The 27,831-nt window shown below is 38.2% G+C and overlaps 1 protein-coding gene and 1 pseudogene across 2 annotated transcripts in view; one reads left to right on the top strand and one right to left on the bottom strand.

Annotated features, from left to right (window-relative positions):
- Positions 1-27,831, bottom strand: part of TSHR (thyroid stimulating hormone receptor) — a 183,059-nt gene that overhangs the window by 110,814 nt on the left and 44,414 nt on the right. The window lies entirely within an intron of this gene.
- Positions 24,032-26,209, top strand: LOC129013180 (large ribosomal subunit protein uL22-like; annotated as a pseudogene).

Raw genomic sequence — 27,831 nt, 5'->3', positions numbered from 1 at the left:
ATATGTCCTCATAATTAAAAAAAACCCTGAAGATTCCTGTTGCTGAAATAAGGAATGCCTTCTCAAAGATTTGGAAGTAAATTTTACATGGGAAAAGAGAGTTAAATAACTCTGGGGAAATCACGATGGCCTTTGTTATGGTTTTTAATTCCTTTAAAGGTTACAGAATGATTCACATTTTCTATTTCTTCATGTGTCAGTTTTGGTAGATTGTTTTTTATAGAAATTTATCCATTTTATTAAAAATTTCAAATTTAGAGACATAAAGTTAATATATTTAGATAATATAATTTTAAAATATCTATAGGCTCTGTGATAATAGACTCCTTTTTTATTTCTGATTCTTTATTTCCTCAATCAACCTTACCAAAGGTTTATCAATTTTATTAGTCTTTTCAAAGAATCCATTTTGGGTTTAAAAAAGTTTTCTCTATTAAAAATTGTAAAATGTCTGATTATTCATATTCTGAATCTCTTGTGCATTCATTTCTGTTGCTGGTGTTTCTCTCAATTTTTTATTACATCATCTTCTCTTCGCATTTGTCTGGTTACTTTTTATTGCGTGCAAGATGTTGTATACAAAAAGTGTTGAAATCATTTGAAGCCTAAAATTGTATTTCCTGGTAGGATTTCCATTTGCTCATGGCAGTTGGTTAGGGGGACTAGCAATCTTATATTACCGTAATCCAATTAGAGGAACTAAGATGGTTGAAAACTGGACTTCTGTCCCAAGTTTTTTTCCAGCTACCCCTTACTACTAGATGGAGCCCTTTGGGATCCCAACTCAATGTAGGGGGTTTATCAGAGATCCCTTCTTGATAGATTTTTTTTCTTACTGTCTAGCCCTATAGTGCTGCCAAACCTCTGCTCAACTATTCCCTGAATCACATTCCTAGGATTTACCTCTCCGATTTCCCTTTTTCTCCTCTTTGTTTCATAATTCTTTACTATTTTGTGATTAAATTTTTTTTTAATCCTGCTTTCCTAACTTTTCTTACCAGGAGTGGTTTATGTGATGTAAACCAGCGTTCCTGGAAGGATAAGTTCATTACACTTTGTTTTTAATATTTTACCATTGGGCTGTGATTTCTAAGGTCAATTTTTCATAATATGAAAGGCTTATGATCTACTTGAGTTCCTCTAGTAATTTCTTTGTTACTTTGTAAGATATAACTTTGTGTAATATCGTAAGGTCTCTCTTCCTTTAAACAGTACCTATTAATTTCCCACTCTGAATGATGTTTTTAGAATATGTCCAGTTACTTCCATCTTCTTGCTTTTCTGCTACACTCATTTTGATTAGTTATGTGCTTAATCTTAGATCAGCCTTAGTCTCAGATCAGCCTTAAACAATATATTTTAAAAATGAGAAGATTGGTGCTTAAATTATCTCCCATTTTCATTTCCCTCTTGCTCCTGATTTTTGTTAGTTATATTATTTTTATAAAGGGATAACTTATTACATTTCTATTCTGTTCTGTACACCCTAGTTTCCTGAAGTCATTTTAACCTTAGTTTTAAATTTAAAATGACTTAATGCTCATAGGTCATCATTTATATCTTAGTTGACCTAGTTAGCTAACAGCTTTTTTAAAGCTCATGTAGGTTTTTTTCCCCCTACATTTTACATATTTGAAAAAGTTATTGCACAGATGCACAGAATAAACAAGCCTGGTGTGTCTGGGTATATAATTTAGGGGTCATACTTTGTTTCCCTGAGAACTTGATGATTTCATTATTCCTAGCACTGAATGGAGAGAAATTTGAAGCTAGCTTAATTCTTTTGCTATTCAGATATTTATGCCCTCACCTTTTTTAGATACTCTTGGGTTCTTTATTTTTCTTTGAAATTCCTTAACTTTACTAGATTAACTTTACTAGATTATGCACAGAAATTAATAGATATTTATGTTTGCTGGAATATTGGGTGTCCTTTAATTCTACAGATTCAAATATCTTATTTCAGGAGGTTTTTTGATATAACTTTGGATATTTTTGTTCTCCATTTTTTTCTGATTTTGTCTTTAAAAACAAGAATGTTGAATGTTTTACATATGATTTCTAATAAAAATCCAGTGTGTTGTACCTGTTCAATTTCTCCTGTGTCTAGATCTACAATTTTTTCCTACTTTAGTTTTTATTATTTTCTGTTTCATTTTGCTCCACTTTCTCAAGATGTCATGAATGTCTTCACTTATATTTTCAACATGGGCAACATTGCTGTTCCTATCAAAGCCTTTCTTTTTCTTTTTTTGAGATGGAGTTTCACTCTTGTTGCCCAGGCTGGGGTGCAGTGGCGTGATCTCGGCTCACTGCAACCTCCGCCTCCCAGGTTCAAGTGATTCCCCTGCCTCAGCCTCCCAAATAGCTGGGATTATAGGTGCCCGCCACCACACCCAGCTAACACGGGGTTTCACTATGTTGGCCAGGCTGGTCTCGCACTCCTGACCTCAGATGATTTGCCTGCCTCCACCTTCCAAAGTGCTGGGATTACAGGTGTGAGCCACTGCGCCCAACCCAAAGCTTTTATTTCTTTGATGCTTTTATTTTGCTCTTTTACTTCTATCCCAAGATCTACCAAATAATTTTTTAACATTTTTTATTGCCTTACCTTTTTTTTTTTTAATTTGAGACTTAGTATCTTAGCTTTGGAGTCCTAATTTCAGGAAGGTCACCTTATTCATTAAGTTTTATGAACTCACAGATAACTTTGGTCACAAGTTTTACCTGCTTTAGGGCAATAAAAATATTTCTGGTGGTTGCCCTTTTTATGATTTTTATTTGTTTTGTTGCTTTTCTTCTTTATGTAAATAGGGTTATTTTTGCATAAATCCAATGTTAATTCCTTTTCAATAATGAAGGGATTTTTCTCTAGAGGTGACAGAGTAATGTTTGCATGTTTGCATGCGTGTGCATGCACACACACACAAGTATGTCGATTGTGTGGTTCAGCTGTAATCTTTCTTTACTCATCCATCCATCATACAAATATTTATTATGCAGCTACTTTGTGCCAGGTACTGCTCTAGGTTTGGAGAATATAGCAATAGATAAATCAGAAAAAAACTTTCTGCCTCCATGGAGTTTACATTCAATGGGGGATAAAGATTGACAGCCTCAAGCTGCTTAATATTCAGTTTCTCATCTGGTCTTCCAAATAGATAGTGTCTTGCAGAGTTAGCTTGTCTGCATGTGTCTTCATTTGTCATCACATCCCCTGCATTGGAGGGGTTTCTTGTGTGGTTTCAGGAGCTCCTTGAGGCCATCCATCTTGTTCTATCATGTCTTACCCCTTGATGTGTGTCACCTACTTCTAAGACCTCTGCAATGTCATCCTTTGAGCTCCAGTAACCATCTTCTTTCAGCTTCTTGCCTCTCTCTGGTCCAAATTCACTATACTTGCCAGCTTTTCTTCATATATTTTATGGTTGAAGTTAATGAAGATTTTCTAATAATTACAGACGGGAGTGTGTATTGCAAAATTTCCTTGTTGCTTTTGGCGTTTTTCTAGAAAGCAGTTTAGGGATCAAGATGTCTTTAGTATCCTGAAACTAAATATTTCATTCTTTCACTTTCAAAATGAGGGAACTCAAGCCTAGAAGGTTCAGTGATTTGTTGAATGTCTCATGTATAATTTTTAATAAAAATTCAATCCTAGAACCAAACTTTCTGGGCTCCCAGTTTAATGTATTTTATTTTTATGTGAAAGATACATAAATATCAAGGAAACAAATCAATATTATAGAATATCATAGAAACAGCTTCAGATTTGTCCAAAACCAACTTTCCGTCTCTTCTCATGTTAAAAAAAAATAACTACATATTTATACTGATTTATCCATTGGAATAATTAGGGTTCAAGTCTACCTTTGAATTGCAAATTTAATTATACACAATTTAAAAAAATAAACATATTGAATCTTTTTTGGAGATTTGCAACAACTTTTGAAAACTTGCAGTTGAACCATATAGCCTGGAAATATAAAAAAAATTTTAAAAAAGCTAGGTAGATACTCGTCTATTTTATCATTTATTATGATAAAATACATACAAATATATTATAAAAAGTTAAAATTCATCAAAACTTTCAAACACAAATACAGACTGCACATGCACCATTCACAGTCAAGAGAAATGTGAGCAAACGTAAAGATAAAGTATTAAATCATTACTGCATACAATTAACTGTATATACTGTACTACTGCAAAAATTTCATAGCCACCTCCTGTTGCTATTGTGCTAAGCTCAGGTGTTGCAAGTATCTGCTTAAAATTTCATGTCACTAATTATCTCTGTATAAGCAGTTTGTGTCTCCAGTAAATTCCATATGACAGTAAAAAGTGACCTCTCACTGTTCTCACATATTTTTCGTGGTATTTAGTGCAACACTGTAAACCTTGAATAACACCATGGGATCTATACAAAGTGCCGTTAGTGTTGCTGAAAGTGCTCCCAAGAAGCAGGGAAAAATCATGACAAGAAAAAGTTGAACTGCTTGATATTTACCATAGATTGAGGTCTGCAGCTGCAATTGCCTGCCATTTCAAGACAAATGAATCTAGTGTAAGGCCCATTGTTAAAAAAGAAAGAAAATTCATGAGGCTGTCACTGCAGCTATACCAGCAGGTATAAAAACTTATACTTTTTGCAAAATACCTTTTTATCTCATATTGAAAATGGAGCTTTTATGTGGGTGCGGAATTGCTATAAGAAAGGTATACCTGGCCAGGCACGGTGGCCCAAGCCTGTAATCCCAGCACTTTGGGAGGCCAAGGTGAGCAGATCGTGAGGTCAGGAGATCGAGACCATCCTGGCCAAAATGGTGAAACGCTGTCTCTACTAAAATACAAAAAATTAGCCAGGCATGGTGGCATGCACCTGTAGTCCCAGCTACTAGGGAGGCTGAGGCAGAAGAATCGCTTGAACCCAAAAGGTGGAGGTTGCAGTGAGCCGAGATTGTGCCACTGCACTCCAGCCTGGTGACAGAGCAAGACTCCATCTAAAAAAAAAAAAAAAAAAAAGGCATGCCTAAATACTCTATTATTATTCGAAAAAAAATGAAGTCATACAACAACTTAAAGCAAAAGGAAGGTAAAGGAACTAAAGCTGGAGAATTTAATGCCAGCAAAAGATGGTGTGATAGTTTTAGAAAGATGTTTGGTTTTAAAAATGTGACGATAACAGGAGAATCAGCTTTTGCTAACCAACAGGCAGCAGATGAGTTCCCAGGCACCATTAAGACAATCACTGAGAAGAATATCTGCCTAAATAGATTTTAATTTTTTAAAATTTTAGGGGGTACATAGTAGGTGTACTAAATAGGTTTTTAATGCAAATAAAGGTGCCCTATTCTGAAAAAAATGCCATGAAGGACATTTATTAGTAAGAAAAAGAAGTGAGCACCAGGATTTAAGGCAGGAAGAGATGGGCTGCCTCTACTGTTTTGTGCAAATGCAGTTCGGTTTATGATAAGGACTGCCCTTATCTATAAAGCAGCTAACCCCTGAGCCTTGAAGGGAAAAGTTAAACACCACCTGCCAATCTTCTGGTTGTATAAGAAGGCCTGTACAATGGGAACTCTTTTTCTGGATTAACTCCATTTATGCTTTGTCCCTCAAGTCAGGAGGTACCTTGCCAGTAAGGGACTGCCATTTAAGGTTCTTTTGATATTGAACAATGCCCCTGGCCACCCAGAACTCCATGAGTTCAACACTGAAGGTGCTGAAGTGGTCTACTTGCGCCCAAACACACATCTTTAATTTAGTCTTTACATCAGGGTCCTAAAGACCTTTAAGGCTCATTACACCCAGTACCCTGGAAAGGATTATCAACACTACGTAAGAAAACCCTGATGATGTGGTTTGGCTGTGTCCCCACCCAAATTTATCTTGAATTCTCATGCGCTGTGGGAGGGACTCAGTGGGAGGTAATTGAATCATGGGGGTGGGTCTTTCCCCTTATCTCAAGCCAGTAGGCTTGAGACCCGCAAAGGGCTGATGTTTCAGTTTGAGTCAGAAGACAGATAAAGACTGATGTTCCAAATCAAGCAGTCAGGAAGGAGGAGTTTTCCTTTCCATTTGTAGCCTATTCAGGTCAATCTGCTTTACTCAGTGTCTTAGTCCATTGGGCTGCTATAACAGAACACGTTAAACTGAGTAATTTATGGACCATAGAAATTTATTTCTCACCTTCTAGAAACTGGGAAGCCCAAGATCAAGGCACCAAGAAATCTCCATATGCACACAGCAAACTGAGTGTCTGGTGGGGACTTGCTCTTTGGTGCCTTCTAGCTGGGTCCTTAGATGGCAGAAGGAGCGCATAGACTTCTTGGGCTCTTTTCTAAGGGCAGTAATCTCCTTAATAATCTCATTAATGAGGGCTCCACCTTCGTGACCCAATCACCTCCCAAACGCCCCACATCTTTTTTTTTGTTCTTTTGAGATGAAGTCTCGCTTTGTTGCCCGGGCTGGAGTGCAGTGGTGTGATCTTGGCTCCCTGCAACCTCTGCCTCCAGGGTTCAAGCAATTCTTGTGCCTCAGCCTCCCGAGTAGCTGGGACTACAGGTGTGCGCCACCATGCCCGACTAATTTTTGTATTTTTAGTAGAGATGGGGTTTCACCATGTTGGCCAGGATGGTCTCAATCTCCTGACCTTGTAATCCACCTGCCTCAGCCTTCCAAAGTGCTGGTATTACAGGCATGAGCCACTGCGCCAGGCCCCAAACACCCCACATTTTAATACCACCATATTAAGGGTCAGTTTCAATAAATGAATTCTGGGGAGAGGAGGACACAAACATTCAAATCATAGCACTCAGTCTGCTGATGCAAATGTTAATCTCATCGAAGACACCCCCTCAGCCACAGCCAGAAAACTCTTTGACCAAATATCTGGAAACACTGTGGCACACAACACAAGTTGACACATACAATTACCATGCCCAAGTAATTACTGTAATTTTTTTGTTGTTTGTTTTGTTTTTGTTTTTGAGACGGGGTCTTGCTCTGTTGCCCAGGCTGGAGTGCAGTGGCGTGATCTTGGCTCACTGCAAGCTCCACCTCTCGGGTTCATGCCATTCTCTTGCCTCAGCCTCCCAAGTAGCTGGGACTACAGACGCCTGCCACCACGCCTGGCTTTTTTTTTTTTTTTTTGTATTTTTAGTAGAGATGGGGTTTCACCATGTTAGCTAGGATGGTTTTGATCTCCTGACCTCGTGATCCACCCGCTTCCGCCTCCCAGTGCTGGGATTAAAGGCATGAGCCACCACACCAGGCCAATTACTGTAAATTTAAAGCCTACGTTCAGGTCCATGCATTGGATGCCATGTGCCAACTCTTGAGTAATGTCAGTTGTTGATAACTGAGGTTGTAAACTCAGAAAAGAATAAAGGTAGGCCACATGTTTACTGATGCTGTTAACCTATAAAATTTCTTTTTTTATCGTGACTCAGATCATACATTTTATATGTTTAAAAGTATGCTGAGTGGTTTCAATAAGCTGTAAGAACTGTAATAAAAAGAAATAATTGATCCAAAACATTTTAAATTAATACGTTTCTTTCCAGAGTTGTAAAGCAATAAATGTAATTAAACAATGTCCATTGAATATAAGGTAGAATCAAGTTCTCAGTATCTAACAACAAACCTACCATGCAACATAATTTCTTTAGGGGCAAAAGAACATGATTTACCTCACCTTACTCTCCTACTTTCCCTGCCTACTGTCCTCTCTTCTCTTTCTTACGCCTTTCCTTTCTCCCTTTCCCTGTTACAACCGGTAGATTTGGGGAAAACAAATATGGAACAAACCCAGGATCTTTTTTACCCCCTTATCCTAGTGAGGAAGACAAGCAGGTAAAACATCTAACCAGTGTAAGATGGTGGGATGAGCTTTTCAGTGGAATAGTAATTAATTAGGGTGATAGTAGACTTTACAGGGGAGGAAACACTTAAGCAGAGCCTCAGTGGTTGATCAGGAACTCGTCAGCCAAGGGGAACATTCTAGAGCAGCGGTTTCCAACCTTTTTTGTACCAGGGACCAGTTTCATGGAAGACATTTTTTCCACAGACTGGCAGGGTCGGGGGGATGGTTCTGGGATGAATCAAGCATATTACATGTATTGTGCATGTTATTTCTATTATTACATGGTAATACATATTGAAATAATTATGCAACTCACCATAATGTGGAGTCAGTGGGAGCCCCGAGCTTGTTTTCCTGCAACTAGATGGTCCCATCTGTGGGTGATGGGACCGTGACAAAATGACAGTAATCTCATTTTGGTTGCTGTCACTGCAGAAAACCCTGCTTCACAAAGATAGCATGTTGGAAATGGAAGCAGGCTTTTCAGAGCTTTTGTAGCAATCTCAGGATATTCTGCCTTGACTTCAATCCAGAACATATGGAGATTTGAAATTGTCTGAAACATACTTTTAAGGATACCAGATGCAGCTGTACAATTGAAGTACATCAACTCGCTTGCCACTATAAAGCTTGCCACCAGATGCAGCTTACTTGTCACATGTCACTCACTTTTAGGGTTTTGATATGAGTCTGCAATCAATTGACTTATTATGGTTTCTATGCAGTCAAGCCTCTCTGCCAATGTTAACCTGTATTTGCAGCTGCTCCTGAGTGCTAGCATCACTGCCTCAGTTCCACCTCAGAGCATCAGGCATTAGATTCTCATAAGGAACACGCAATCTAGGTCCCTCGCATGTGCAGTTCACAGTAGGGTTCACTTTCCTATGAGAATCTAATGCCACAGCTGATCTGACAGGAGGCAGAGCTCAGGTGGTAATGTGAGCGATGGGGAGCAGCTGTAAAATACAGATGAAACTTCGCTCGCTCACCTGCCACTCACTTCCTCTATGTGGCCCGGTTTCTAACAGACCACGGACGGGTACTGGTTCATGGCCCCAGGGTTGGGGACCCCTGTTCTAAAAGGAATTGCTAATTCCCCACAGTCTTTTAGAACATTTTGGCTATTTCTAGCACCTGACACATAGTAGCTGCTCATTCAGTCATTTATCCATTCAGCAATGTTTTTTAAATATATTTTATGTGCCTAAGTGTAACACACACAGACAGAGACACATATGTTTAATAAATATATGTTATTTTGTTTTACACTGTTGTTGGGAGTGTAAATTAGTTCAACCATTGTGGAAGACAGTGTGGTGATTCCTCAAGGATCTAGAACTAGAAATACCATTTGACCCAGCAATCCCATTACTGGGTATATACCCAAAGGATTATAAGTCATTCTACTATAAAGACACATGCACATGTATGTTTATTGTGGCACTGTTCACAAGAGCAAAGACTTGGAACCAACCCAAGTGCCCATCAATGATAGACTGAATAAAGAAAATGTGGCACATATACACCATGGAATACTATGCAGCCATAAAAAAGGATGAGTTCATGTCCTTTGCTGGGACATGGATGAAGCTGGAAACCATCATTCTCAGCAAACTAACACCAGAACAGAAAACCAAACACTGCATGTTGTCACTCATAAGTGGGAGTTGAGCAATGAGAACACATGGACACAGGGAGGGGAACATCACACACCAGGGCCTGTTGGGGGGTGGGAGGCTAGGGGAGGGATAGCATTAGGAGATATACCTAATGTAGATGATGGGTTGATGGGTGCAGCAAACAGCCATGGCACATGTATACCTATGTAATAAACCTCCACATTCTGCACATGTACCTCAGAACTTAAAATACAAAAAAAAAAAAAAAAAAAGAATCGATGATTTGCTTGCACTAACATATCCACATTTTCTTGCCTGTTCAATCTTGCTTGTATCTTGGCAAAACTGGAGTCACCATCACTATATATTGCTCATGCAACCTTTTTTTTTTTTTTTTGAGATAAAGTCTTGCTCTGTCACCCAGGCTGAAGTGCAGTGACATGATCTTGGCTCACTGCAACCTCTGCCTCCTGGGTTCAAGTGATTCTCCTGTCTCTGCCTCCTGAGTAGTTGGTACTACAGGTGCCTGCCACCAGGCCCAGCTGATTTTTGTATTTTTAGTAGAGATGGGTTTTGCCATTTTGTATGCCACCAATGTGAAGGGGGCCTATTCATGTTATATGATTTATCATATGTCTGGGGCTCAGGAAATTTGGTCATTCTGTTACAATTGCTTAAAAATGTTCATGTGCCTTTTTCTTTTCATGTCTTCTGCCTTTCAATCCACATCAAGTTTCCTTCTCATAGAATATTTCTTGTTATGTCTCTAGGGTCCTGACCTTTGTCTTCACGAGTAACATCTGCTTTCACTAAGTTGATCTGCAAGACAAATCTAATCTTGGCTTTGCTCAATTTCTGAGTTGGTTGGATTCCAAAAGTTTTGAAATGTTTTCTGGGATTTTGCATGCATTTTTTCATAGGGTGATCAACTTCTCAGACTAGTTTCTCAAAGCCTATTTCACTTATTCATGTAGTGGGATTAGGACCAGCTTGAGCGCTATGTTCAGGAACTATGAGGAGGTCACAGCTATCAAAGGAGGAGGAGTGTTTTCTCCCACCACGACCCTGAGTGCAGGTTCATTTCTAGGTAAAATTTTTAGATAAGTAGGTTACATCTTCCTTTTCTTCCCTGTCCCCTGTACTCCCATTCATAGCTCCCTGGGGCCTTCCCTCCAACTCTTCGGTGCTCAGTGTCCCCCACACAGCACTTACCCATTTATTGTATGCCTGCATCCAGAAACAATTTAACTCTAAAAACTGTGTTTCAAAATTACTTCCATCACTGCTTCCTCATTGTCTGTGTGTAGTTGCTCTACAATCTTCGGGAAAGTGAAAGTGGAATTAATTGACCCTACTGAATAACTGACTGATTTCATGATTTAAACTAAAATTCTCAGATATACCAAATGAAATAATAGGTAAAGTGAAGTGAAAGTATTCAGGCAGGTTAAGGAGTATATTTTGGAACAGCAAGACATGAAGTCATTTATTAATTTAAAGAACATTTATTGGGTGGCTTTCATGAACTAAGCTCTTTGTTAAGCAGAGGAGATGAATGACACTGGATTACATGGGCTAAAGAGAAAGAAAAGCCAGCAATCTAATAGAGTGTGTTAAGTACTATTGTAATTCCTGCACTTTGGGAGGCCGAGGTAGGTGGATCACTTGAGGTCAGGAGTTCGAGACCAGCCTGGCCCACATGGTGAAACCTCATCTTTACTAACAATACAAAAAATTAGCTGGGCATGGTGGTAGGTACCTGTAATCCCAGCTACTCAGGAGGCTGAGGCAGTAGAATCACTTGAACCCAGGAGGCAGAGCTTGCAATGAGCCGAGATCATGCCATTGTACTCCAGCCTGGGCGACAGAGCGACACTCCGGTTAAAAAAAAAAAAAAAAAAAAAAAAAAAGATTATACAATGTGGCATTTGGGGTGATCAGGCTTCCCAGGGGAAGTGACAGCACAAATGAGATGTGGAGGCTGAGCCATGGCTATTTTTGTGTATGGTGCTTATAAATTCCTTTCTAACTTATACTTTCCACTCTTTGGCGGAGGTTCAATTACGAGAATACCTAAGAATTGCCTAGGCTATTATTTTGAAATGTATCTTCTCAGACTCCATTCCCAGTGTTCTGATTCCACTGGTTTAGAGTGTCTTCTGGGAACTTACATTTTTAACAGGCCCACAGGGCATTTGGGTACAAGCTGTTCTGGAGCCATGTTTTGAGAAATTAGACTCTGAAGTGCCAGGCGGATTGACATTAGCTTAAATTATGAAGTGGGTCAAGTTTTTCTTTGTGCACTGTCTCCACTCCTTACATACTCCCGATGCCCTTGAGTTACTGGGAGCTCTACTGAGGTCCCTGTGGCCATTATCCTGGTGCCCAATCTGATCTTCCACCATGCAAACTTACCATCCTGTGATCACAGAACGTTAGAACAACGTCAGAATTAGTTGAAATTTTTTAAATGGGCAAAAGCAAGGCATTGGCCACATTTAATCCTCTTCTAAGTTTACATCTGTGACCCCAAGTGCCCTTAAACCCATTTATGCCTAGTGTTCCATTATTGGAACGCTAAGCATGGGAGTTGTTATATCCTACTGCTCAAGGTCATTGCAAGGCCTGATTGCAAAAATGCAAAAAATTGCAACCTCAGGCATAAATGTGTTAATATCCCATTGATTTTTAAATCCTATGTTCTGTTTATTTCCTCATCCCCTTGCTGTTCCTATCCCTTCTGTTGTTAAAATTTGTTGAGGTGACATTCACATGCTGGTTTCCAGCACACATCTAACATTGTAACTGTGTTTGGATAAAACAAATCAAAACTTTTCTTTAATAAATTGATAGTCTTTTCAATAAGTGGTGTTAAGAAAACTGTATATCCACATACCAAAAAATGAAACTAGACCCCTATACTAGACACAAAAATCAACTCAAAATGGATTAAAAATCCAAACATAAGACCTCAAACTAGAAGCAAACAGAAAGGAAAACCTCTTTGACATTGATCTTGAAGAAAACAATGGGGAAAAGCTGCTTGTTAGTAATATTTTTAGATATGACCCCCAAAGCACAGGCAATAAAAGGAAGCAAACAAAAGGTGGAATTACATCAAATTAAAAAGCTTCTGCATGGCAAGGGAAGCAACAAAATGAAAAGGCAGCTCATGGACAAGGAGAAAATATTTGTGAACTATATATCTGGTGAGGGGCTAATATCCAGTATATATAAGAAACTCAACTCAATAGCAAGAAAACAAATAACCCATTAAAAATTGGCAAAGGACCTGGAAACACTCCTCAAAAAAGACATACAGAAATACAAATAGCCAACAGAAACATTTAAAAATGCTCAACCTCATTAATCAACAGGGAAACACAAATCAAAACCGTAGTGAGAGATCACCTCACATCTGTTGGGATGGTTGTCAACACAAAGACAAGAGATAAATGTTGGTGAAGGTGTGGAGAAAATGGAACACTTGTAGACTGTTGGTAGGATTGCAAATTGGTACAGCCACTGTGGAAAACAGAATGGAAGCCCCTGAAAAACTTAAAAATAGAACCACCATATGATTCAGCAATCCCTCTTATGGGCATATATTCAAAGAAATGAAATCAGTATGTCAAAGAGATATCTGCATTCTCATGTTCATTGCAGCATTATTCACAATAGTCAAGATTTGGAATCAGCAAAAGTGTCCATCTACACATGAATGGATTTTTTTAAAGTGGCATATATACACAATAAAATACTACTCAGCCTTAAAAAAGAAAGAAATCCTGTCATTTGCAACAACATGGATGAAACTAGAGGATGTTATGTTAAGTGAAATTGGCCATGTACATAAAGACAAATACCGCATGATCTCACTTATATGCAGAATCTAAAAAAATTGAACTACAGAAGCAGAGAGTAGAATGATGGTTACTGGTGGGGAGTGGGGGGATGAGGGGTTGGGGAAATGTTGGTGAAGGGATACAAAATTTCGGTTAGGAGGAATAAGTTTAAGATATCTATTGTACAACATGGTAACTGTAGTTAGTAACATTGTGTGCTTGTAAATTTCTAAGACAGCAGATTTTAAGTGCTCTCACCACAAAAAAATGATGAGTATGTAAGGTAATGCATATGTAAATTAGCAGCATTTAGCTATTCTACGATATACACATATTTCAGAGCATCATGTTGTACACCATAAATACGTATATTTATTTGTCAATTTAAAAAATTAAAAAATTTTTAAAGAAGTGATATTCACATGCTGGATATAGAACACATATCTAATATTGTAACTATATTTGGTTAAAACAAACCAAAACTCTTGCCCATCTTGAAAATTATGCATTAGAAATTTAATATAAAATGTTAAGTGGACAGTAATTACTTTTGCCCCTCCTTTTGTTCCCCCTTGCCACAGAACATAATTATCATTTTCCATTCAACTAGCCAACTTCTTTGTCAGCCTTAGGTTTACAGAGGAATTTTTCAAAGAAACTTTCTAGATACAGTGTAAAACTTCATGGCAAGAAAACTCAATGCTTATTTAGAGTTTCTCAAAAGGATTTAGGTTGTTTGCAAAGTCCAATTTCTATGGTTCAAAAAATAACACGTGGCTTAGTGAGGTTTTGAGTTTATATCAAAACTCTGATCATGATCCTAATACTCAGAATCAGACCATTTCTGTATTCACACCACATAAACAGATTCTAAGAACTCTATCCCTGATACTCAAATCACCAGCCCATGGAATTGAAATGAAAATAAGAATCAGGTGAAGGTTTATTTTTAAGAAACATTCAATCCAAAATAAAGTTAAACTTAAAGCATAAATTCTGTTCTTCTGGACACTCTTGAGTTTCTCACTGCCATCACAGTTGGCCAAAACTATCTGCATGAAGAACCAAGGCTTTGGAAGGCATTTAGGAAATAACTTTCTGAGACTGTATTCTGCTAACATACCATGACTAATAGCTGCAGGAACTATAGTCAGGTCTCTAAGTTATTTTATGCCTCCTACTTGGTGTGGGAATTCTAGGACAAAGTCTGTTAGCATTGGTTTGGTTGCCATTCTGCTCCCATTCAATGAAATTGTGGCAAACAAGGCATGTTAAAGAGTCTGGTAGCATTGACCATACAGTGCCATTGTTCAATCAAACTCTCAGGGTTTGTACTGACAGGTCCAGGGGAAAGCCAAACCTGAGATGGAGAAGGGGTGAAATTGGGGAAGGAATCTACTGAAGGCTATTACTACATTTCAGGCACTCTACTCATCTGTTTGCATATATTATCTCATTCATTTTCTTTTATATCCCCTAGATACAAATTTCCCGCCATTCTGGATTCTGACACCCAACAGAAAGACTGTTATTTGGCATCATGTGAATTAGCCAGGAGACCTCTAACTTCCAGCCATTTCCTCTGGTCTGACCCCTAAACTCAGCTCATCTGGTTTCTCGTTTCTGAGGGGACAAACACTTCCCAAAAGGCAGACCCTCTAGGCTTCTGAGGAGACCGTCCCTGACATTGTTTTTACTTCAAGACTACAAGCGAATGAAAAACAGCTCCCTCTCACAAGAGGGCTGGAGCTCTTGATACAGAACACATCTCCAACTGCCTTTTGGACTAAAATAACTGAACCAACAAGATATTTTAGAGGTGATTATTTGTTGCATTTCTCAAATTATGAGGAATTTTATAGACCCATATCTCATAGATATATCTGTCTTAATCCTAAATTAGGGATTAGTACACTTTTTTTTTTCCACAGATCGTTTTAAGGGTGGAAATAATCCCATAAATCCCATCACCCCATAAGGTTAACTCATCAAAATCCTTTCGTCGAGGACTAGGATTATACTCTATCCCAAATCAAGCCAAGTAAATATAGATGATGCCAGACCACTAAACAATGTTTTCTAGAACTCTAAAAGTGCAGAGTAAATATCCCTCCTTGGGCCACATGTGTGGTCTGGTATGAAGAAAGAGCTTTGGAGGATGGAATATAAGCACTAATGCTCACTGGCTGTGGGGTCCAGGTGAGTCACTTACACTCCCAGGAAGTCAGTGCCCAATGTCATGAGAACTTACTAAAGCCCATGGCTCATAACAGAGTATGGTGGACAATAAAGAGTAGCTGTAAATTTTTATTGGCTGGAAAACTCTTAGAGAACAGAGCATGTGTATTTATCTTTGTAGTTCATCATAATGGCACGTACAAATCCTTTATAAACATCTGTTTATTGGGGAAAAAACCTACTTATATGTCTCAAAAATTGTGTACATCTGTTAAGATTTTCCTTGTAAAAACTAGATAGGAAAAAGCTTTTATTATTTATTTATTTATTTTGAGACAGAGTCTCACTCTGTGGCCAGTCTGGAGTGCAGTGGCGTGATCTCGGCTCACTGCAATCTCCGCAGGAGAAAACACTTAATTCATATTTTCCAGGGGACTTTTTAATGTAATTAAAACAGAAAAATAAACTTTTTCCCAGTAGTTACTACATATGACTAAAAATTATAATTACTATTCCTTTTAGGCCATAAATATTGTACCATAATTTTTAAAACCTGATGAACTAGTATAAAAACTGGTTCGAAAAAACTAATAAAATAGATAAACACCTAGCAAAATTGATCAGGTGAAAGAAAAGAGAAAGCACAATACATAATTGTATTGGGAATGAAAAAGAAGCTACAACTATAAATACTGTACAAATTTGAAAAAATAACTTAAAAGAATACTGTGAATAGCTTTATCTTCAAAGCTTTTAAAAATTAAAAGAAACTGATGTATCCAAAAAATATAAATGACCAAAATAGAAATAGCAAAGCCTGAACAGACAACTAATAATTGAATAAATTATTTATTTTTGTCTATCTTTTTTCCCTGTCCCTAAAAAAGCACCAGCCGGAATGGTTTTACAATTTACCAAACTTTCAAAAAACTGATAGTTTTTTTCTTAATCAATTTCAGAAAAAAAAAGAAAGAAGAAAAGGAGGGAAGAAAGGAAGGAAGGGAAGGAAAATGAGAAGTGCTTCAATTCATTTTATGAAGCTAGTACAATCTTGACACCAAAACTGGGCCTGGATAGTACAAGAAAGGAAAAACCCAACTCAATCATGTTAGTTCCTAGCTCCAGCTAATTGAATGCTGTCATCTAGACCTTTGACTCTCAAGAGAGTGACAGCAAGATATAAGAACAGTGGAGAAGTTTTTCTGGTAGCTATGGAAGTGAGAACATGATGGAATTAGTGCTGAGTACCAAGAAGCAGTGATGTCTGTAGTGGAGTTCTCAGCAGCGACCTAAAGAATCAGATTTATCCAACTTCAGTTTAAGATAGTTGGGGTGAGTTTCTGTTACCTCCAAATCTAAATATTGACTGATACATCTTACATGTACATCTTTTGGCCATATACCAAAAAATATAGCAAATTTCATATTTAATAGGGAAACTCTAGAAGTATTGTCTTTAAGGTTAAGAAGACAGAATATTGCTATTCAACATTGTACTGGGGTTTCTAATGAATGCAATAAGACAAAAAATAGGAATTAATTTTGAAAAGGGAGAAAAAATGTTATTTTTATATATTTTCCTGTAGGGAAAAGCAAGAGAGTTAAGCAGTGTTGCTGCGTATAAAGATTAATGTACAACCATCATAGTGCTCAACCAGCAAAAAAATCATTTAGAAAATGTAAATTTAAAAAGCTCATTAAAAAATAAAAACAAAAACTATAATATAGTTAAAAATAAATGAAACTCATACAAGATCTCAGTTGAGAAAATTATTAGAGCTGATTGAAAGACAAAATGAAAAGAAACTAGACATATATATGGCTGTTCCAAAATTTAAATTATCTATAGAATAAAACATTACATAAACAAAGTTAAATGACTAGTATATACTTCTTAGTCAACACATATTTAAAAAATTAAATTAAAAGGCAAGTGATAAACTGGGAAGAGATATTTACTAGTTGCATACCAAAGCATTAATACCCAAGATATATAAAGAACTCTTATGAAGCAATAAAAAGATAAGGCAATAAATAATTTACAGAAAAAGACAGTAAAGTGAAACAAGAAAAAGCATGAAAAATGCTCAATCTCAGTAATCATTAGGAAAATGAGAGCAAGAAGAATACTTATCAGATTGGTAAATATTTAAAATGTCTCAGGATATGGTGAGGATATTTGGAAATAGAAATTTTCATTTACTTGGGAGTGAATTCTGCTACAATCACTCCAAAGAGTAATTTGGAAATATCTGGTAGAATTGAAGTTAACTATGTCTTCCAACCCGACACGTCCTCATCTAGGTATACACTCCCCGCAAAACTGGCACAGTGGACGTATACAAGAATACACAAGGATGTTCAGTCTAGCAACTTTTGCAAGACTCAACGTTGTGGAACAACTTAAAGCTCATCATAGGGGAAATGGATAAACAAATTCTGATTTATTTACATGACAAAATACTAGATAGCCAAAAATATAAACTAGACTACACGCATCAACATTAATTTCTCTTGAATTCACATATGGAGTAAAGAAAATAAACTATAGAATGATACACAAAATATGATACAGTTTAAATAAAATGTTAAATACAAAACACAGTCCTATGGCATTTGTGGTTGTGGGCAGATATGATAAAACAAAGAGTAAAATGCACATCAACTGGCAGCACACTGATAACCCCTGAGGAAGAAAGAGAACGAACATGAAAAAAGAGGAACTCCAGTATGATGTTTTATTTTTTAAAAACACAATGATTACTTTTCTTGGAGGTGGGCACATAGGGGTATTTGTTATAGTACACTGTGTATCTTTGTGCATTTTAAATATTCCATAATAACAAAACTGCAATTAATATGCAATGTAGCCAGTATATGAATCAACGTGGTCTACAAACCAAATGATGATACTGACAAACGTTTCGCCAACTTGGAAACCCTAGAAACTTCATTTTAAAAGATCTTATACATAGGACAAATCATTTGTTTCCTTTTCCACAAATGAAGAGGACATAAAAGCATGATTACATTGACATGATTTTAAAAATCTGAGACTATTGAAGCTATTTTTTAGCTGGTTATTATTAATACTGAAGCTATTATTAGCTGAAGAGTAAAGAATCACTCTCTTTGAATTAACACTGTAGACCTCTCCTTTAAAAATGTGGGTGTTTTGACAATGTAATCGAGTTTAATGTGGGTTTAAATTTTATTTAAATTAGCCAGTAAGCAAGAAAATTGTGTGTCTTGTTTGAAGACTGTTTATGGGTAAAATACAATTTCATATTGTATGGGTACATTGCTATATATCAAGGACAGATAAACTTTTATAATCATTAAAAAGGAAATCCTGTTAAAAGAACAACAAATCAATGTTCTGGTTATTTAAAGAGAAAAATTTCCATTATTCATACAGTAATTGGAAACTTTTAAGAATTTCTTAAGGAGGGTATGTTTCAAACTGGTGCAGGAAATTAGAAGTTGGATAAAAAACAGCTAGCAATTCTTCACATTTTAAGGATAATTCACATAGATAAAGCTTAAAGACCTTAATTTCCTTTTGAAATTCATTTATTTTGCCTTATTTTACATATTTATATTGGTAGAATCTCAATGCATGCACTATATGCTAGAATAAGAAATGTAAACTACCTAGAGTTCGCGTCCAAGATAAAATTTCTAGTACATATTACCTGTTGGTTCTAGAAAATGGTCTACAAAGCCAGGCGCAGTGGCTCATGCCTGTAATCCCAGCACTTTGGGAGGCCAAGGTGGGCAGATCACAAAGTTAGGAGATGGAGACCATCCTGGCTAACAAGGTGAAACCCCGTCTCTACTAAAAATACAAAAAATTAGCCAGGTGTGGTGGGGGGTGCCTGTAGTCCCAGCTACTTGGGAGGCTGAGGCAGGAGAATGGCGTGAACCCGGGAAGTGGAGCTTGCAGTGAGCCGAGATCACGCCACTGCACTCCAGCCTGGGCAACACAGTGAGACTCCATCTCAAAAAAAAAAAAAAAAAAAAGAAAGAAAGAAAATGGTCTACGAGTTTGTGTTTGAAGTAACTGATCAGCAATCAACAAAATTATTGAGTATTGCTTTATGACCAACAGTGTCATCATCATCAGTGTTCTTAGGTGAAGAATAGACATACCCCTCCTCTCCAACCCTCCACAAGTTTTCAGAATTGAGTCTGGACACAGTGAGCTGTCCCAGGCTGATCAATACATAATATGAATGCCAACTTGCAAAAAAGTAGATCATTAAATTGCTACATTCACAATGGTTTTTTGTAGTCCCTCTGTTCAGAAAGAGTGCTAAGATGGTTAAAACTAAGGGTTTGAACCTAAGTGATCCTGCTCTCTCACCCCGTTCTGTGAATACAGATTTCCTTTTCAATCAGGACAGTACTTCTCATTGATTATAAGGAACAAACTAGAGATGACTTAGAAATGGACTAATCCAGTCCTGCTGTTTTACAAATAACATATGTGAAGTCCTATAACTTCCCATTCTGTAAGTGTGAATACAGTATGGAAAGGAGGAGATAAGAGTAATGTTATGGGAGAAAGTGGAGAAACCTGATAAACAGCATCTCAGCCAGGTGATCAATGTCAACCACATCAGTAATAGGACATGTTGATAGTATGAACCCTTGATACGAAGTGATGAGAATGACATTTCACCTTGCTGGTCTTCTTCCCTAAAACTCATAACGCCAGTCTATTAATGAGAAAAAAAGAGACAAATCCCAATTGAGGGATGTTCTGCAAAATATCTGGCCAGTACTCCTCAGAACTCTCAGGGTCATCAATCACAAGAAAACTGTAAGACTGTCAGAGTCTAGAGTTGCTCAGGGAGACCTGATGACTGTCTTAGTCTACTGGCACAGCAAAATACCACAGACTGAATGGCTTAAGCAGCAGACATTGATTTCTCACAGTTTTGGAGGCTGGAAAGTCTAAGATCAAGGTGTCAGTATAAATCAAGCTCTGGTTTCTCTTCCTCTTCTTCTAGGACACTAATCCTCATGACCTCATATAAATCTAATTCCCTCCAAAGACCCCATCTCCAGATAGCATCACATTAGGGTTAGAACTTCAACATGAATTTTGAGAGGATGCAAACATTTAAATACATAACAGTGACAAAATGTAATGTGGTATCCTGGATAGCATCTGGGACTGAAAAAGTTTGTTAGGTGAAAATGAAGGAAATCTAAATAAGATATGGACTTCAGTTAATAATAATGTATCAATATTTGTTTATTGATTGTGATAAATATATCATACTAATGTAAAGCATCAATAATAAGGTGTTAGGGGCTAACTTGTGTCCCCATCCTAATTTATATATTGGAGTCCTAACCCCAGTACCTCAGAAAGTGACTATATTTGGGGCCAGGAACGTTAACTCACGCCTGTAATCCCAGCACCTTGGGAGACCGAGGCGGGCAGATCACGAGGTCAGGAGATGGAGACCATCCTGGCCAACATGGTGAAACCCCATCTCTACTAAAAAAATACAAAAATTAGCTGGGCATGGTGGAGCGTGCCTGTAATCCCAGCTGCTCGGGAGGCTGAGGCAGGAGAATTGCTTGAACCAGGGAGTCAGAGGTTGCAGTGAGCCAAGATTGCACCACTGCACTCTAGCCTGGTGACAGAGCAAGACTCAGATTAAAAAAAAAAAATTGACTATGTTTGGAAATAGGACCCTTAAAGACGTAATTTAGTTAAAATGAGGTCATTAGGGTGGGCCCTAATCCAATATGACTGGTGTCCTTGATAAGAAGAGGAGACCAGGACAGAGACAAAACACAGACATGAGACAACCATGTGAGAACACAGCAAGAAGGAGGCCATGGGCAAGACAAGGAGAGAGGCCCCAGAAAAGCTTCTTGATCTTGGTCACACCTTGATCTTGGACTTGTAGCCTCCAGAACTGAGAGAAAATACTGTTGTTGTTTAAGTCACCCAGTCTGTGGGGCTTTGTGACAGCAGCCTTAGCAAGCAAATACATAGGGGAAAATGCATGTAAAGGATATGGGAAATACCCGGACCATCTTCACAACTTTTTTTAAAACCTAGAACTGTTCTAAAACAGAAAGTTTATTTTAAAGGCATGAAGCCCAAAGAGGTTAAGCAAGGTAAGATAATACATGAGTCAAAAATACCATTGTGAAGCCCAGTTATGCCTCTTACTGTGTGGGCAAGTCATTTACTCTCTTTAAGATTTTGCTCATTTATGATATAAAATTAAGGGCTAGTACCAGCCATGCTTACTTCATAGGGTTTGTATCATATCAGTGGAATTAATATTAAATACATGCAAAAGCAATTTAATCAAAGGACCTGTTATTATTAAATGTTTTGTTCAAGGCCCATCGCTATTTTAGGCAGAGGTCAAATTATTTAGAACTTTTATCTGCTGTTAATCCAGTCCTCCTTTCATCACTCCTTACTGACATCATACCCGAAAACTTCAGTAGCTCCGCGGTTCCAAGAACACATTAGTCAGATTATAACCTGTGGTGGCAGTCCACTTTCCTAATTAGAATTAGCCATCTCAAAACTGCAAATGCTTGTCTTGAATGGCATCCTAGGGGATATGACATTCAGACAACACCACAGCTTGAGAAGCAACCCTGTGAACAATATTGATTGTGGATCAATATTTTTCCTGTATATGAAAGAAAATATGTTTTTCTACTAAGTATGATACTTTATGGCAGGTATCCAAAATACAGTATCCAAGGTAATACACTGGGAGGTGCAGAAAAAATATTATAATTTTTTCTTATAGTTTTTAAAATTCATGCTTTTTGAATTTATGTTTTTGTGTGTGTGTTTTATAATTTACATGGTATATTATACAGTAATATGCGCCTATAAAGCATGCATAAATACACATATATTTCAGAGTGCCAATATATTTTAGAGTGCTGATTGAGAGTACACACACAGAGATACACGCGCGTGCGTGCACACACACACACACACACACACAGAGGCTTGAGTCCCCTTCATGAGAAGGCAGGAGAAACAGGACCAGTGCGTAGACAAGTACAAATTGGATTTGTAGTCTTTTTCCCTTAAATATTATAGGCGAGAAAAGGAGCATATTTTCATCTCCAGAGATGTTTTCAAACTATAGGCTCTGCTACATATTGGTTAAGTGCCTTGCAATAATCACTCAATCTCTTTATGCCCCGGTTCCCTCATCCTTAAGGTAGGGATCCTAACAGTGCCTTCCTCATATTATATTTCCCAGCTAGGAGAGAAATGAGGAGAAAACCATGAGTATCCAAGGATGGAAACTTTCTTAATCGAAAGGCCTGTGGGGCATCCTGCTCAGACATATCTTTTTCCTTGTTTAAATAAACCATGAATGTGACTTCCAGTATTTCCGAGTCAGCAAATCAAAGAGTGAGGGGCAGGCTATTGTGACAGACTTTGTGGAGTGAGCTGGCAGCAATGACCATGGTGGTTGCTGGGACCATTGTGACCAGGAAACAGGGTAACTGGAGAGGCACATAAACTGGGCCCAGTACCACTGCTACCCCTCTGCTACCTAACTGTCTTTGGTAAAGAAACAGATTTTTGTATACGTTGCTACAGATGGGCATTTGCCTGATGAAAGGGAGTATGGAGGACACTCCAGGCAAGGGGAATAGTATGTGCAGTGTCAATGGAGGTGTGAAAATACATGGAGCGTTAAGGGCTTTTGAGGGTTCCGAGTTCATGTAAATGTGAGTGCCAAATCAGTGAACCGTGCTTATTTTAGCCACAGCTGTGTGCTTTATGTATAGTACATGTCTAAGAAATATTCAGTATTGTCTTGATAACTGAGTAGAACATACAAGAGATATCAGAATCACCTTCTTGGGAGCATTGTCTTTGGCAGATTACGATCCCTGCCTTTAAGGATTTTGGTACACAACCTCTGAAGTGTTATCTATTGACCCACTGTTACAGACATAGCAGGGTCGGGAGTGGGGAGACGAGTAAAGTGCTATTATTTGAGGTCAGGGTGTTTTAAACTGCAAATTGTAACCCATTGGTAGATTGTAAAATCAATTTAGGGTATCATAACCATAATTTTAGAAAAATGAAATGAAATAAAATAGAACACAGATGTACATAAACATGTCTATATCCCAGGGCACAATGTAAAATATATTTTATACCATGGGTTATGGGCAAAAAGGTCAAGCCACTGGTCTACATGATAGTTAGTACAAGCCCTTAGTAAATCAGTAGGCAGGTTCTGGCGGGATTTAGTGACTGATTGAATGTGGAAGTTAAAGATGAATGAGGATTCAACATTTCTGGCCTAAGCTAGTAGGTGAAGTGTGCAATGCCATTAAAGCTGAGATTAAAAATGAAAAAACATACATGTTGTGAGATTATTTTGGGGGCTGGAATGGGGTTTAGGGGCAGGATGTCAGGGAGAAGATCATACATTTCGTTGGGATATGTTACATTCGAGATTCCTACAGGTCATCCAAGTGGAGATGGATCTGTGAAAATGGTTTTCTATTCACTCGACCCAGAAAACCTCTCAAAATCAGGCAAATCAAGAGTTTCAAATTGTTGTGTTTCCTTTAAGAACACTTGTGAAACTGCCCAGGCCATCAAGGGTGTGCCTATATGAAAAGCCACCAAGTATCCGAAAGATGTCATTTCACAGAAACAGGGTGCACCATTCCGAGATTACAGTGGGGGAGTTGGTAGTGCCCAGGCCAAGCAGTGGGGCTGGACACAGGAGGCAAATAGGAAATGTAGTCTGAAGCAGGAGGAAGAGGTCAGGGCTAATGATAAAATGTGGCAGTCATTATTGTCCAGGTGATAGCTGACGCTTTAAATTGGATGAGATTTTTCTAAGGAGCATGTGTACTGTACAAAAAGGACAAAGGATGAAACAGGTGGGGAGGTCAACCTTTAATGAGCCAGTCACCGGAGCAGTAGAATGAAAGTGAAGTAGAAGGAGAACCGAGTCTATTTGTCACAGAAATATTATATGTTGCAGAAATATCAGCACAAAAGAAACTAAACAGCAGTCTTTTAAACTGGCAGTTAAGAGGCATTAGGGACCTTAATGAGAGAAATTACCACGGAGTTGAGAAATAGGATAGCAAACCAGATTTCAGCCAGTTGAAGAGTAGTCAATGGTAACTAATGACGAATGGTTTTCTGTTTATGGCATGAGTGGAAGAAAATGGATAGAGGGTTAACTATGGAGGGAATAGGGCGAAGAGCAAGGATTTTATAATTGGGACATTAGGTAACATTTTTGGGTAGAGTGAAGGATTAAGGTTGATGATAATAGCAAACCTATAGTGCTTACTATGTGCTAGAGATTACTCTAAGCACTTTACATGGATTAACTCAATTAAATCTTCACAACATTGAGATAGGTAATACTATTATCCCTATTTTACAAATGGGGAAAGTGAAGCACAGACGGGTTAAGTAAATAGAGCAAAATCACACACAACTGATATTAGAGATAGGATTTGAATTCAGCTCGGGTTACCAGAGTCTATGCTCTTTTACACTTAGCTGGAAAGAGAAAGATGCAGGAAAACAGGAAATAAAGGGCTATAATCCCTTACCCAGAAAATTTGGGGCCAGATGTATTTCAGAATTCAAAAATTTTCAGATTTTAGAAAGGTGATATATATATGTTTGATTATACTCAAGCAGGATCTGGGGCTGTACTTTGAAACAAACACATTGATAATTGATATTTTTGTAGTAAGTATGTGAGTAAATAAAGATGATATCACCTCATGTCAGTTTGGGCCAAATTCTACTGCAATGTAGGTTGCCAAAACATTTCAGTGTTCAGAGCTGTTTGAATTTTGGACTTGTGTTTAAGGAACTGTGTTTCTGCAATAGCCAAGTGTGTCTTAGAAGGGGAGGAAGAAAAATGAATGAAGGTGAAAGATTGGCCTTGGGAAGGGTTGAGAACATCTGTTTCTTTGTGAAAAGAGAGAGCAGGCAAAAGCAAGATCAAGAAAGTTAGTCCCACTCTTCCCCTAAGTGGCCTGAGGTGATCTGTGAAAACAGTTTTCTATTCACTCGACCCAGAAAACACCTCAAAATCAGGCAAATCAAGAGTTTCAAATAGTTGTGTTTCCTTTAAGAACACTCGTGAAACTGCCCAGGCCAACAAGGGTGTGCCTATACGAAAAGCCACCAAGTATCTGAAAGATGTCACTTCACAGAAACAGCGTGTACCATTCCGACATTACAATGGGGGCATTGGTAGTGCCCAGGCCAAGCAGTGGGGCTGGACACAGGGTTGGTGGCCCAAAATGAGTGCTGAATTTTTGCTGCACATGTTTATAAATGCTGAGAGAAATGCTGAACTTAAGGGTGTAGATGTAGATTCTCTGGTCATTGAGCATACCCAGGTGAATAAAGCACCTAAGATTTGCTACTAGCCTTATAGAGCTCATGGTCGGATTAACCCATGCATGTACTCTCCCTGCCACATCAAGATGATCCTTACTGAAAAGGAACAAATTGTTCCTAAACCTGAAGAGGAGCAACCTGGAACAATTGTTCCTTTTCAGTAAGGATTCAGTAAGTTTCTTTTGTGCCGATATTTCTGCAACATATGATATTTCTGTTGTACAGAAGGAAAAAAAAGATATCTCAGAAGAAACTGAGGAAACAAAAACTTATGGCATGGGAATAAATTCAGCATAAAATAAATGCAATTAAGAGTTAGAAAAAGTTAGTTCCCAACTTCTCACTCCCAACTCCCACAAAGAAGCCCTGTTCTGTGTTCTCATCAAAGGTCAGATGTCAGACCTACCTCACCATCTTTCCCTTAAGGCCTAGAATAAACTGTCCTTGCTTTTCCTTGAAAAGTTGGTGCATTTTACTCAGCCCACAAGTAGCATCTGCAGGTGATTCTGCCTTTCCCTGCCAGCTGTGAGACAAAATGGGAGAGAGATTGAGAGACAGAGGCTGCCACTGGAGAGATCCTTTATAGACCCCACTTCCCTTTTGCAACTAGCAATATTCACCTCTTAATTAATCCATTAGCTACCCAGCAGGGGAAAAACAAACCTTAGAAAACTGTTAAAGCATTGGAGAGTGCTTAAGGGATAAGTGAAACAAAACTGGAAGATTTTGTCATGACCTCTGAGGAAGAGAGAATAGGAGGAGAGAGAGAGAATGAGTATGAAGAGGCTATGAATCAGGATGACGTGGAGGGAAAGAGAGAATGAGAGTCCGACTGGGACCCATGAAGACTGAGGAGTATACCCCAATGACAGGCAAGCTTTCTTCCAGAAGCTTTGTAGCATCTATCACTGTGTCTTACCTTCCCAGCCACCACCAGATTCAGGCCACAAGGATCCCAGTTTTCTTTATTCAGCAGATGTGGGGCCGGGGATCCTTAACTCAATTGGATAGGAGAGTAAAAGCATGAAAATATTCCTGGTGTTCCCAGCAGTGATCCTGGTCATCCGAATCCAGAAAAACATTGTTAAACATCGTGCTAGATGTCAAAATATTTCTAGTGGTGCTTATGGCACATGTTAAGTTAAAGAACCTGAAATGACATCCTGGTTTGCAACTGATTTCTGGGGTGGTATTACAATGTCAGTTGTCTTAGGAGTTAAAAATTTTGGCCTGGTGCAGTGGCTCACGCCTGTAATCCCAGCACTTTGAGAGGCCAAGGCAGGCGGATTGCCTGAGCTCAGAAGTTCGAGACCAGCATGGGAAACATGGGGAAATCCTGTCTCTACTAAAATACAAAAAATTAGCCAGGTGTGGTGGCATGTGCCTGTAGTCCCAGCTACTCGGGAGTCTGAGGCTGGAGAATCGCTTGAACCCGGGAGACGGAAGTTGCAGTGAGCTGAGATTACACCACTGCACTCCAGCCTGGGTGACAGAGCGAGACTCTGTCTCAAAAAAAAAAATTGTAGTCTTCCCCCAAAATTTAATACTCATGTGAAATAAATTCCAAACAACTGACTTCTGCAGTGTATCCCTGTAAGTTGGAGATTGCTTGTTTTTATATTCCTTTGCCAAAGTTACTAAAATTACTGGTCTAACAGAAATCAAAAATAATATATTCTTTTGACTCAACAGCATGGCAGCATCTTCAAATCCAGAGCTTGATTTTAGAGTCAATATGACTTCACTGGGCGTTTTCCAGACCCAAAGAGAGTGAGTTGGCAAGTCATCCTATCTGGCAATGTTAATGGAAAAAAAATCCACTTTTAGCTTTATAATTAAAATAGCCCTGTATAGTTTAATTATCAATGTGAATTGCAGCACAGGTGAAATACTGATCAAACCTGCTAA

The sequence above is a fragment of the Pongo pygmaeus genome, chromosome 15 (genome assembly GCF_028885625.2).
Source record: "Pongo pygmaeus isolate AG05252 chromosome 15, NHGRI_mPonPyg2-v2.0_pri, whole genome shotgun sequence".
NCBI classification, from domain to species: Eukaryota; Metazoa; Chordata; class Mammalia; order Primates; family Hominidae; genus Pongo; species Pongo pygmaeus.
This window is presented reverse-complemented; position numbering and strand designations above follow the sequence as displayed.